General features: G+C 34.9%; 1 protein-coding gene across 1 annotated transcript in view; it reads left to right on the forward strand.

Annotated features, from left to right (window-relative positions):
• The window catches only part of NPAS3 (neuronal PAS domain protein 3), a 596,576-nt gene that overhangs the window by 262,128 nt on the left and 322,268 nt on the right, over positions 1 to 12,180 (forward strand). The window lies entirely within an intron of this gene.

A 12,180-nucleotide genomic window follows, 5' to 3' on the forward strand; every position in this document is an offset into this window, starting at 1 on the left:
TCTGGGGTTTGCTTTCTGTTGTCTTTTGTTGATTTTTTTTTTTTTTTTTTTTTTTGTAATGAATCATAATAGTTCAGATTCAGTCCTGTTTAATAATCATATTGATATCTCACTTTTAATCAGATGTTTAATGAACTGCTGTAAATCGTACTGATAATTCTCATCCTTTAATGTTCTAAGAGCAGTCTAGCAGATACTATTTTGTATTTGTCTCTGCTTCCTAGTGGAACATGAAATCTGTCTGCTCTATTTGTAACTCCTTCAATTTCAGGTAAGCAGATGCTTGAAAACGTTTACATCTGTAAAGCAAACTTTTCCCTTTAGCATCAGTTTTGTCTGTTCCCCATGCTTTCAGCGAATTGTTGGTTTCTCTTCTAGATTTTCAAATATTATGTTTAGATGCCTATAACCTACTGGTTTCAATGACAGAAGGTACATTTTGAGAATCTGCACTTAATAGTTGATTTACTTTGAAAATTATATTCAGGCTACTGAATTATTTAATCACTTTTTTTACTGCTTGATATCAAAACCAAACAATGCACTTCTGGAGTAATCTCTTTGTACATTTATAATCACTAGTAAAGCGTTACTAAAATGTGAAGAAATATCCACCATACAGAATTTCATGAGGTCAGTTCAGTAAGAGTGTATATTTCAGTAGCATTTGTTAAATAGTTTTATTGATTGCAAAACAGTATGTAAACTGGGATGAGGTTCATTTTATGCATAGAATGAATTGCTTCTTCAGTTTAAATAGTTAATACTTCAAATTCTGGTGTAAATACATAGCTATAAGTGTGATTTCTGTACTACATGAACCCTGACAAATGACATCCTGCATTCCTTTGACAGTGCATGCAGATAAAGCACTGGGAGAGCAGTGGATATTTCACAATATAGCTTAATTCCAAAAAGTCCAAGGGAATTCACCTGGAATATTATTTTAAAGATGCTGGTATTAAAGCTACTAAATGCCTTGTGTGCCAAGAAAGCTAATTTTTGTATTTTAAAATTAATTTAGCCAGATTCTGGATCATGTATGCCACATCCCCTTAACCACAGGCATGTAAACCTCAGGATAGACAGCTGTTTGGATGTTTCAGACTGGGACTCCTGCCCTCAGCAAACATATTTGATTCTCCTACATGGTCACTTGGCTGCATATAGTCATGCCCATATGCTGGGATGGCATTGTGCCTGCTCACTAGTTGGTCATAGTGTTCCATTAGGACTTAGATGCCAAGATAGCATGTTGAGTTGGGCACCATCTATAACAGCATGCATTCTATCACTTCTGAAGGAAATCTTTCCTCAGCGACAAAATGCTACACTGCATAACTTACCTCTTTCCATTCATCTTTCTTGCCACTTAGCTGTTCCAACCACCCTAATAAAAAAAAAAAAAAGAAAAAAAAAGAAAGAAAAAAAAAACAGATTGAGGAGAAATTTTTGGCTTTCAAAAGAAGTAATTGTCATCATAAGTGTGGCAAAAACTCATGAAGTTCACAGGGGATTTAGAGATGCATACAAAATGAATAGTGTACAAGCCCCCAGGCAATCTGCATTAATTCAAGCTTAAATCACGCAACAACACAAGTGTAAAAAAAAAAAAAAAAAAAAAAGTGAAAGAGTCACTAAAATATTTTGCAGTTTCCCTTATATAACTTGAAAAGGCCATTGTAATAGTCTGTGTTTCTTTACATTTGCGACAGCTGATAAATTCAGAGAGGTGGAAATAAGCTTGCTTTCAGGTTCAGTCTCATCTTCCTGACAGGAAACAAAAGGCTCAATTATTGTCTATAAAAAAGGAAATGTAAAAATAGTATCAGATTTAATTGTTTTGTTTATTACTGAATATATTAATTACATTTTTTTTTTTTTTCCTGTTTTCTTTTCATGGGTTCTAGTTTACGACACTTTGGATCACTTTTGTGGATGCCATGTTGAATTTGAATGGTTGTTTCAAACAATTTTGGAGAACTCTTCTTATCTGAAGAGGCAGAAGAATTTTAAAAACTTCAGAAACATAAACTGCTATAAGTGTTTTATAAAAATGACTATAATGTGTCAGTTCTAATTAATATATATTTACTAAAACTGGCATGACTAGTTTCATCTTCATTGAAGCAACTGAGAATAAATCAGATGGAAAGACAACAGATAAAGAAGTTTTAAGCAGTTTAGTGACCTAAATCACTTGCTACTCTCTGTCTTTTGTTGGATAGGTTAGACAGTTCCCTTTTTTTTTATGCTAAAAAGTTCTATGAATTACATGAGTAATGAGAGAGAAAAAAATGAAACCAGACACTTATTTTGAATTAAATTAAAAAACTGGCTATGGTTGTTTTGTTACTGAGTGCACAGTCAGGACAGATACCAATCTCTCGAAGTTAAAAGCTTCATTTCAAATTATTCTACTACTTGGTACCTGTGTCATCATTACCAGTACATAAGCTTTTTCCACATTATGCCTTCATGCTCACATTTCTTAATATAATATCAATTACTTAGTGAGTCATTAATATTCTGAAGTAAGCAGTCCAATTTGTCCATATGTACTTAATTAAGAAACAAACATGTTTTCTTTTTCTTTCCTTCTTCACTGTTAAGCAAATCATTCCAATTCATCACTAAAATCATCACTAATTTGCCAATACTTAAATTTAGTACCGATTACAAGAGCTGAGCCGTTTTTTTTTTTTTAATTTTTTTCTCTACAGATTAAATTCAACATAACATTATTATTTTATTTAAATGCTTAGGAGAGGTCTTGGACATAAATGACTGTTTTTACCTGTAGAGTTACCACATTAGACACTGAGTAACATAGATTGGGAATGTTGACAGAGCATAAGAGTTAGGAACTGAAGTGCTCCGATCTTGGCACTGCTATTGCATTTTTGAAAGACTTTGTGTAACCCCAGACATGGGAAACTTCAGGAACTTGTTATCTTTCATAATTAGCCTTTGTTATGGTTCTATGTTTTTGTTTTTGTTTTTTTTTTTTTTGTTTGTTTCCGGGTTTCAGTATTCCACATCAAAACATCATGTAGTGTACGGGGCATTAGAGTGTCACTGCCCCAATCCCAGGTACCTATCCCTGTACATTACAGCAGTCACGGGATCTGGCCCTTCCGGGTGGGGGGGGTGCTCTCTTGCTGCCTTGCAGTGGGTGCTGGAGGGTGCTTTCCTAGCCATTCCAAGCTTTTCAGGTTTGACTCGGTCCCGGGAACTCTCTCTCTCATCTTGTCTGATTTATTCATCTCAATTTCAATTAAATTGTATATATTGTGTTATCTTGTATTCCAATATTATAGTAAAATAAGTTTTCCTCCATAGATTGTTGCCGCTGCTCTTTTCCTCCCTTCCTTCCTTCCCATTTTTTGTGGGACTGGGGTGGGGGGGGAGGGCAGAGGCCTGTCGCCCCTGTCACGGACATAGATTGATCTGGTCAACTCCGTGACAGCCTTAGACCTCTTTGTACCTTAGCTGATTCATGTGTGAGATATTTTAATTATGCACAACTAGTTTTGTAGCGATCTATGAAACTCCTGAATCAAAAATTAAAAACAAAAGCAAAAATGCACTGCAAGAATGCAGGAATGTGTTCTGTGTAATAGCACTATTTATAGCAACTGTAGAAATCATTAGAGAAGGAAGAGGAGAAAATGATTCATAATTTCATACTAATCTGCCCTTGCTTTCTGTATTGGGTTGTGTGCTTTAGCACTGCACAGGTGCTTATCTGGCATTCATGGTCAGCAGCATTTAGTTGTTGGTCTCAGCAGGGTCTCCAGAGCCTGCTTTCTAATTTGAACCTATTCCATAGTAAACTATATGAGCAATGAGTTAGTTCTATATTCATGAGCCAGCACTGTTGAATGTGGACCTAGTGCATAAATAATTGCATACCAATGTGGACTTTTTATCGATTAGGGTGTAACAGAGGATTGTCTGTTTTGGTTTTGGGGCTTTGTGCACGTGGGTTTTTGGGGTGTTTTTTTTTTTGTTTTGTTTTGTTTTTTTCCCAGGTGGCTTACAAGACATGTATATTTTGTAGTCCTACTTGTTTGAGCTTCTTGAATTAATTCCTTGCTCCTGAGATTGCAAGAATAGCGAGCGCAGTAGGTCAGAGAATCTGTGACAAAAACAAAACAACAAAAATTAGTAACATTCTAAAGATTAATGAATTTTAAAAGATTTACCAGTTTTGTTCTAACACGGACTAGAAACATAAAACAATTTTCAGTCTTCTGCGATCGAGAACTATCCTTTATCATATATAAGATATTAACTGAGTTTAAATCATAAATCATCTATAACAACTCTGCAAAGCTGGCAAGGAAATTATCGTTTTTAAAGATGTGGAAACTGAGGCACAGGAAGGTGAAAAAAAATTACGGAATGCTTCCCACTTCAACAAATAAAAGTGGTACTTGTTGCCAGGCTCATGTTCTTTCCTTTAATTTTGCATGCAGTTCTGTTTCTGGCCAAATGAAAGTGGAAAAACAGAAAATGAAACTGAAATTTTTGTAGGAAAAAGGGTGCAGTGGTCTGACATCATTTATTTATTTTTTGCAAAAGAGAAAGTATATTTAGGTTGTGGTTCTACAAATACTGCTACTTCATATTAGAAGAGCATCATAGGATTTGAATCCATTTATGTATAGATGCACAGTCATACTTTTGTCGGATTAGTCAAAGGCTGTTCGGAGGGTTAATGCCAACTTTATCCTTGTATACAAACTTTATGCTGCCTGGAGGAAGACAGAACATTCCTAAATAAAATCTAAGGGTATAAAGTTAAGTTTTCAAAAGATTTGTCAAGAGAGGTGACTGTAGAGGGAATCTGTACAAGTCTAACACCTTCTGTCGTGGTTGTGTCAGCAGAACTGCTCAGCTTGCATTTTTCGTATCACCTGTTCCCACTGCCCTATCTGCAGATGCACTGGGATCCCGATTTGGAAAAGCATTGAGTGCTTAATCTGCTCATTTTTAGCAGAACATTTTGCATGTACAGCATCTTATGCTCTTTTAAACAAAGTAAGCTGAAGTGAATACCTAAAGGTAAACACATGTTTAAGCACCAAAGAGGGGCACTTAAGCATTTTAAGAACCAAACAATTCAGTTTAATGAAGGTTTTGAGTTCACAGACTGTAATTCTGAAGTAATAATTAGGATTTACTATTCTCTCCAAAACATTACTGTGTACTCTAATGATTTTATTATATTCTGACATATCTTGCATTCCTTTTGAACAGCTGATCTCATTGAAAACAGATTTAATATTTTGTGATTTTTTTTTCCTTTTTTTAATTTTAGTGTCTAAAATCAGTACCTGTACGTTGTAACTTCTGCATATGCTTGCAGGAAATTGAATTAATAAAAAAGAAATTGCATATTTTGAATGAAAATGAACATGTGATAATGTTAGCTAGATGGTTCTCTAGTCTATGTACTTCTACCCTAATCTTCATGTACTTCTACCCTAATCTTCAGGCCATATATTAAGCTGAAGGCTACTTTTTCTCAAACTCCGCAGTGGCAATTGTTCATTCTATTCAGCCTTCCCATCATACTTGTTAGACAGACTTAGAGACAGAAATGTAATAGGAAGAGCTTTATTAACCTACCTATTGTATGTAAGCTACCTCTCTTTCTGTGTTAACACATTCATTACATGACTTAGCTGGATTTGCCTGAACAAGAGTGATAATCCCAAGGCTCATGTTGATGGCATTTTTTTCCAGGAGATTAGATGTATCTGGAGGAAAGGGTGTAGGATGCGGTTCTGTGGCTAACGTTACATGTTCAAGAGTAATGCTAACTCACCTGAAGATTTCCAGCTTCTGCTGCATGAGCCCAGAGAGGATGCCCATGCTCCTTAGATAGCAGGAGAAAATTTCTACGACGGAAGTCTACTTAGAGAGGAGGGTTTTAACAGATTACTCAGCCAGCTGTCTGTTTTCCTCTGTTTGCTGTGTGTTTCCTGCACACACAGCTAGCTGATCATATCCTGCATAAAGCTGCAGTTTACAGCCTGATGCTTGGAGGCTAATATGTTTGACCATCTACTTCAAAATACCAGGCTATGAAGTGTGTGAGCTCAGAAGTTGCCTCAGTGTGCACCTCAGCAGCCAACTGCACAGGTGCAGCCAGTGACCTTGGCAGTCACTGTGATCTAGTCTTCCCCAGGGTGAGGCATGAGCTCTAAGAATTGTCTACGCTCACTGTGTGGTGCTAGTACTTAAGGAAGGTCTGAGAACAGCAGTGAGCACTGTATGGCCAAGCAACCTCTTCTGCACAGCCCGCTACTTTCTCTCAAGAGAAATTGCTTTCAAAACTGGAGTGAGGTATGTGGGTTTTTTTTGTTTTTGTTTTTTTCTTTTTTTTTTCCCAAAGAATTTGGAGAGGCATATGCCATCTCTCCCTGAGCCTCTTTAGCTGCTAGTGATGTTTACCTGTCTTCATTAGGGAGACTGAAAGTTGTCTTTCCCATGATAGAAAAATATGGCTTCTCTACTTCCTCTAGCCTACATTTGAAGGGAAAATATACTCAGGATATTGTCCTCTGATCATTTCAGTGCTCAGACAGAAGGAATCCACAGCTCCATTCTTTGCTCTGAGAACTGTGCATATTATTAATCTAACTGTTTTGGTGATGATCAGATGCTTCACGAGTGCGTGCTTATGCCCTGGGGACCATCATGCAGTTAAGACAATCTTTCATTTAAAGAAAAATCATTCCATGGCTTTTCTGCAAGCATGTGCATGTCAGCCATCAGAGTAACTAAAGTTTATGCTCACTTTAATCTAAAGGGAGTCATTCACATGGAAGTATCCTTGATGAGAATTAAAATAGTCTTTAATAATTTTTCTTTCTTTTGCTTTTAAATTAGGCAGAAATGTATGAAAGCAATATTAGTTCTGAATAAGGTTGTCTGGACAAAAGAGTTTAATGCAAAATGACAAATCCATGTTGCATTCTCACGTTGTTAATTTGGATTAATTTCCTTGAACATTTCCGTGTAGTTAAACTTTCAAATGTGAGGAATGTATTACATACAGCCAAAGAGTACAAGTATATTTGTGCCTTTTAGAAGTAATATTTTTATTGTTGTTCTAAAATTACTTTAATGAATCATGAAATCATTACAGAACTGAATGATCTCACAGAACGCGTTAAAGCTCCACACACGTGAGATACATTTAACCAATTTGAACTGGCAGAGGTTTCATTTTCTGATCACCAGTAATAGAACACTGAAGTGTTTCCTTATCTTAGCCTAACTGTAAATGCATCCATTGGATAATTTTATAAACTACAAAATACGTACGTATGCATTTATTCCAAAATACTGCTTTGTAAGCCTTTAGTTGGAACTGTAGTATCCATAACAAGATAGAATTAGAAAGGAAAAGAAAAAAAAAAAAAAAAAAACCAACAAAAAACAAAAAACAACAAACCTGACTAGAATCTACTTTTAAAAGTAAGGAAATTGTATAAAAACACAACCTGTATACTACTGTGGCACCTGCTGTTTTTCAGGTGTTTATAACATAGCCATAAAAATCCACTCCAAGCTGACACTTGGTATTTAGAAGTCTCATCTCAGCAGGATTTTTAAATCAGATTTGGTTTAAATTAGTTTGACTCCTTTTCAGTTATAAAAAGAAAGATGAAAGAGAATTGAATGAAAGAGAAAGAGAATGAAAGAAATTCTGATGCGTCAAACATAATTTTATTCATTCCTCTAGCTGAAAAACAGTTTTTCTTCATAAGGATACAATTTGCAGGTTGTTAGCCCAAAACATGGAGTAGAGAAGTAGGATGTCAAAGGGGGGAGAGGGAGAGAAAGAATTAGCATCCAAGAATTTGGTATTTTTGAGTGCTTAATATCTTTTCTTTGAAAACACTTACCATTGGTCCTTACTGAGCTTTCATAAAAATGTATCTGGGACATAAAGTATTTTTTACACACACAAAAAAAATGCTTTTATTCAGTAAGGTCAGTAACTCACAGCTTAAGGTCTATTTTGTCGTAAGCCAATGACTGGTGGATAAATCATATTCAGTCATAATTGATTTAATACTTTCTAACGGTGATGTTAAAGAACCAGAAGCAATTTGGGACTCAGCTTCCTCTGTTTTATTGGAAGAGGGCACCTACTGTCTCCCTGGGTTATGTGAGAAATCTACCCTCTCTCTGTTGTATTCAATGTATGTAAATTACAAAGCCAATTTTAATTAACTGATGATCAAAAGGGAAGACTGTCATCAGTGTGTACTCCCATTTCTGCACTGGTTGTCCATCTACTTTTTTCAGTTTTCCTTGTAAAGACTTCAGCTTTTAGTGCCTTTAGGTGCCCGTTTTCTCAAACACTTTGGGCCAAATTTTCAGTTGTTCTGAGAAAACAGAACAGGTGAAGCCTGTAAAAACTGTGGCTGCTGAAAAACTTGTAAAGCAAGTTTTTTCTATATACCGAGAAAGTAAAAACTGGAGGGGAGGGTACTTTTAAAATATATGTAAGTAAACAAACGAACAAAAAGCCCTAAGCTAGGAAAACCTCAGCATGGCTAGTATTAATTTCTTTGAACAGAATATGCTGGGCAGTGTTCTTCCTTATTTTTTAATGCTGCTGTGCAGTGGAATACATTATCATAGTGCTTCCTTATCCCATCTGTTCCTCAAAAAGGAAAAAAAGAGGTACGTTCTCACAGAGGTACTCTTGGAAATGTTTATGCAAAGTATTACTTTTCTTCACTAAATCAAAGCTGGAAACAACCTACCAGAGAAAGTGTTCTTTCTTTTCCACGTAGAGGTTATACATACTTTTGCTTTAACAATATATCCTGAAATGTAAACGTATTTCCTTTTAGTTCATCTTGGTACGTAACTCAAAAGAGATGTGCCTGATGCTCCATGAATGATTATCATTTAGTGGTTTGTCTCATTGTGAAGCACTGCCAAGACACAATTTGAAAGTACTGAATGTCCTGAACTGCTTTAGGATGATTTTGATTCTTCAAGTTTGGCATTACCACCATATCTTGGGTTTTGCTTAAAATTTAATTCTCATGTCTAGCTTAACATGGCTATTTTACCAATAAAGCAGGAATGGTTATTGTTTTTTTTTATTTTTTCCCCTATTGTTTGTTATTTGACAGTTCCATAAAGTTTATTTCTCCCTGCTGCTTAGTGTCTTTTTACTCTGTTTGTTTTTCTCTGCTTCCAGCTGGGATATGGTTTAATGAATTATTTTTCAGTGCATGCGATATGGTTTTTATGGCCTGCCTTTGGAGACTGTGATTAGTACAATTTTCTTTCATTCTTTGCCCTGACCTAGTTCCCAGTACTCATTATAGTGTTCAGCATTGTATGAAGAGTATTGAGATGATGATATCCATGATAAGTCTAGAACATATTTTCATTCATTCTGGTTTTTATACTTCTGCCTGGATTTTTATTTTTACTTTCAGTCCTGAAATTTTTGTTTCCATGCCAATATCTGTACATTTATTTTGTATTGCAGTTGAATAAGACAGATCTCTGCTGAGGATGAGATATTCCATATAGTCATCAAATTCATACCTTCCATGCATAAGTGTTTTTTTAGGTGATTTGGTATCCAGATTTTTGTCGAGTCTTTTTTTGCGCATACATGGAAATGTGCATCATTTCAGTCAGGTTTGGATTCAGCTGTTCTTTGAACAGATAGGAACCTCCCAAGCCATGGTCAAGAATACTCAAACTTTGCAAAATAGACCTAATGACGAGGAGGGAAGAGATGTAGAGACCACATTCCCATTTTGACAAATCCACATGTATTGAAATGTATTTTCAGTTTGGATCTTAGTCCCTTGGCAACTTTTCATTCAGCCTTTCTGAAAATATTTTCTTATTCATCTCAGGTTATCCTATTTCACCTCTTACAGAAGGATGTTACTTCAACTGTTTCTCTTTCTCCCTTTTACAAGGAAAAGGAGATGAGTAAAGTCAATGAGTAAAATAAGATGAGTAAAGTCAGTGTTGCCACTTGTAGCCTGTTCTTTCCTTTTCTTGCCCACTTACATGAGGAACTGAAGAGCATACTGTTATTGATACATGCTTATCCATTGAGAGCTGGTCTCTAGTTCTTTCAACATCGAATTTCTTTCAGCTTATGAATACTGTATTTAAGTGGTTCCTTTTCAGCCTTACTTATTTTAACAGCCGTCTCTTCCTTTCTTCTCTTCTATGGAAAAAAAAAAATGCAGTTCTACCTTTAATATTTTGTGTTTTTAAATACCTATTTCATTTTCTTCATAAATTAGTCATAGTATTCTCTATGCAAGTGCTGAGCTGTTCAGGTTTCCCAAAAGATTAGGGAAATTGGATTAGGTAGTATTCTTACTGTCTTTAAAGTTTGCAGGTGTTTGTTTTTTTGGTTTTTGGTTTTTAGTTTTTGGGTCTTTTTTCCCCACTATTTATAAAACTTTTCAAATTCTACTCCATCTTCCATCCTTTTGGTCTTCCTGATGCACCATGACATCTCTCAAAGTGCAGTAAGATTATTGAAAGATTTATTTGAGTGAACATACCCTTTTATAGTTTGCTAACACAGAATTGTTAGAGAATCACTTCTGTTACTACTTATGACTTTCATGGCAGCAGCAAGATTTGATCTTTTTTATGTATCTTCAGTCAAGGTGAACTGTCATTTATTGGTTTAATGACTGAGGTGGTAATTCCCTTCCTTAGAGAGATTTTTTCAGTTTCTAGTGCCATTGTCTCAATCTATTTCTTAGACTTTATTATTAATATATCAGCACAGTCCATATTACTGTAGTTATTTCAGCAGTAATTGTGGTGTTTTAGTGAGCAGTAGTCAACGCTTTTCAGAATTACTTCAAAGAATATGTTAATTAATACAATGTAAAATGATACATTATCTTTTGTGTGGTCTTAAGAGTAAGAAGACGTAAATGTCGATTAAATGATCTGCTGAAATAATTGATGAGCTTTTCAGTCTACTTAAACCTATATAAACAGCAACAATTTCTCATGTTACTGAAGTCATTTTTATAGAATTATCTTCGTGTGAAAAATGAAAACTGTGTCAGAACATTCTAAACAAATAGATCACTTCAATCCTCATTGAAGTAAGCAGCAAAACAGTCTTGGCAGGGGCGCTCCTCCTATATATAAGGTTCAGCAAAAAGAGGAAGTGGGAATGTTTCCATAACTCAGCAGATAATACTGGATAACAAGTACATCAGAAAGAGCATGTTTGATATACTTTGTGAAGAAAAATGTATGTTTAATTCTTTTGAAGTATTTCTGAGTTAGTAATGAAACCTACTGTCAAGCTGATTTTTATCTTTTTACACACTGTTGATTATTCTAAATCTGCAAATAGGATTCTGAGCCAGAGCTAACTTGGAAATTGCTAACAGTGTAATCCACAAATAACATTTTTTTTCACTGTACTGGGCTATGCAGTTCTTTTAACTCTCAAATAATCTTAAAGATACAGAAAATATAAAATATACTTAGTGTGTATTCCTCTCTAGACAATCAAAGCTTTAAAAAAAAAAAAAAAACAACAAAAAAAAACTATTTATTTATTCCTGGGAGAAGATCCTTTGAAATTCTACCTCTTTTTTTGTTGCTTTCACTTTTAACACTTATGCACTAAAAATGGCAAACTTTTTGTTTTGTAATTTGAAAATCTGTTATTCTTGTATGGAGTAAAAAATTGTATTTTTTTTCTTCCTTCAGCATTAACATAAATTTTTTTATATTTACTGTGCACGAAGTAAATCATTTGTATCTCCAGTCCATGAATAATCAAGCCCTTTCGTGCTTCCAACTTTTACCATGAAGCTAGGTTGTAAGCAAGTTACCTTCTGTGAATCAGAAGGACCACTTGTGTGAATTAACCACTTATCAGCATGAATACAGTGGTCTCTTTCTGCCAAAGGAAATAATTGAGGACAAAAATATGAAAATAGAGTTTGAAATTAGAAAGGAAAAGCTATTTGTCCTATATAGAAAAATATAGCCACTGTCCTAGATCAGGAGATGTCAGTTGCTGTCTTTTATCTTTAGAGTAAGTTATTTTTTCCTTTTTAGTTTCATACAATAATTCATTTTTTTCCCAAGAGTGCTGGTTAATTTATCAAGATAATTTCA

Source organism: Lagopus leucura, unplaced genomic scaffold, assembly GCF_019238085.1.
Source record: "Lagopus leucura isolate 7727_CA_CO unplaced genomic scaffold, USGS_WTPT01 Super-Scaffold_1, whole genome shotgun sequence".
NCBI classification, from domain to species: domain Eukaryota; kingdom Metazoa; phylum Chordata; class Aves; order Galliformes; family Phasianidae; genus Lagopus; species Lagopus leucura.